We start from the raw sequence: 2,438 nt of genomic DNA on the forward strand, positions 1-2,438 counted from the left end.
TCTCATACATCCATGACAATAGGTGTCGCTATCAAGTCCAAATCACTGGAATGAAGAACAGCCTCATTTAAAGAAAATAGTTTGACATTATTTTGAATTTTTTTTTTTTTTATGGTGAGTTTCTGATGTTAAAGTTTTGATGCTGATACATATCTTCCAATTACTTTTTCCATTTATGGGAAAACCACATCAGAAAGTCACCACAGGTCATGAGAAAGCAGTACCGGCAAAGATAAAAGCAAATGAGCAGCGACTTTGAAGTGGTAGTTTGGGGGATGAGGCTATTCTGATTATGCTCTTTGGTAAGTCACTGTTCTGTATAATTCATGTTACACCTTTAAAATGAAAATGCAATTTAAAGGCTTTCTGTCAGAATCAGTAATGATCAGATGGCTAGATAGAGGAAAAGGTCTGTTTTTGCACTAGAAAACTGGCCAGATTTACATACTGTACAGTCAACTGACAGGAATGGAAATATGAGTTTGTTGAGCAGGGAGACTCCAGTATTCCGTAAAAGATTTGTTTCTTGCTTCTTTGACTTTCTTGTCAGACTTGACAGGGTCAGGCTATCTCAGAAAAGCTGCTTGCATACAATGTGAAGGCTGAGTTTAAAGATAAATAACCTTACCTATACAATTTTGTGCTGTTGTTTTCCCTCACTTTCAACCAAGCAAATTTCAGGGTACAAATATAGATAGCCTGCAGAAGCGATGTGGCCTCGATATATTTCCTGTAATCTTGTGAAAGTGTAACTTTTTCAAAGTTTGTTTTAAATATTTAAAGGCACTTACAGATGATCTTTAGTCTGAAAAATTGACCACAATCTTTTACCAAGCAGCTATGGTATCGACAGAATATTTTTTCTGTGATCTAACAACCTATTCTGATACCCTGGTATGCATCTCATATATGTGTATTTGTGTGCATAATGCTATTATTGATTCCCTATTTGTATAGTTTGTGTAGTTCTGTAAATTCACACAGGCGAGCGGTGCTTATTAATGCACCACATGTACTTCTGAGAGCTCAGATTCAGGCCTGCCACAGATATTTCCACTCGTTTCTGGAAGCGGAATGTTTTTAAAGTCAAATTATCACACACATCTTCCTGTTTGCCAGTGAAGATGTTTGAACTCAGTGTGCAAGTTTGTGTGTGTGTGTGTGTGTGTGTGTGTGTATGTGTGTGTGTGTGTGTGTGTGTGTGTGTGTAAGAGAGAGAGAGAGAACGCACATATATATATATATATATATCTCAAGCTGCACTCCTTCCTTAAGAAAACTCCAGAGCGCTGCTCACAGATAGCTTCATCCCCGACTCGACACCCCTGAAAAGGCTTCAGTAAGCCCTTCCGCACTCAGTCTGAGACTGACTGACTGACTCTGTCTGGAGGCAGGGTGCAGGGTGCAGATAACACTTCCTCTCTCGGTATAGGAGCTGAACATACTCTGTAACTCTTGAGAAGAGGAAATGAAGCTGTTTCCAACTGGATTCTCAGTGTGACAGACTCAACCACAATCAGGGGTTAAACTGAGAAAATCTGACTAATTAATGCAACTAATGAATCATATTTATATGATATATATTACAGCGTTCAAAAGTTTGGGACCGGTATGATTTTAAATTTTTTTTAGCATAAATTTTTAACTTTTGATCATTTTACAATTTGATCATAAATACAGTAAAAACTTTATTGTGAAATATTATTACCATTAAAATAACTTCTCTTTTGTAATATATATTTAAAGTGTGATTTATTCCTGTCATGTGAAAGCTGAATTTTCATCAGCTATGGCTCCGGTCTTCAGTGTCAAATGATCATTCTAATATTTCTTCTTATCACAGTTGAAAGATGCGCAAATATTTTTGTGGAAAGCTTGATGCATTTTTTCACCATTCTTTGATTAAAGTTCAAAAGAACATTTGAAATAGAAATCTTTTGTAACGTAAATGTCTTTACTGTCACTTTTGATTAATTCAATGCATCCTTGCTGAATAAAAGCATTAATTTCTTAAAAAAAAAACTGAAATCAAACTTTTGAATGTTATATATGAATATTTATATATACACCACGCACTGCATGCTATTGTAATTACAGCTAACAGGGAACATTGTTTAGAAATTTAGCTAATGTTCTGGCAAGGTAGCTATGCACAAAAAGTTCTTTGTCGGTAAATGTTATGTGGTGTTTTAAAAATGTTCTCAAAACAGCACAAAAGTATTATTTATACACTGTTCATGGAATGCTCTTTTTGAAACCTTTTAGCTGGACGTTTGACATGATTCAAAACATTCAAAACTAACTTTTTCATAACTTGATGGGAACGTTAGCAAAATATTCTTAGAATATATTTTTGTTAACTGTGCTATTGCACTGTAAAAAAAAAAAAAAGTTGAGCCAACTTACAATTTTAAGGCAACCAGCTTCAGCAGATTTTT

This window comes from Onychostoma macrolepis, chromosome 08, assembly GCF_012432095.1.
Source record: "Onychostoma macrolepis isolate SWU-2019 chromosome 08, ASM1243209v1, whole genome shotgun sequence".
In the NCBI taxonomy this organism is placed as follows: domain Eukaryota; kingdom Metazoa; phylum Chordata; class Actinopteri; order Cypriniformes; family Cyprinidae; genus Onychostoma; species Onychostoma macrolepis.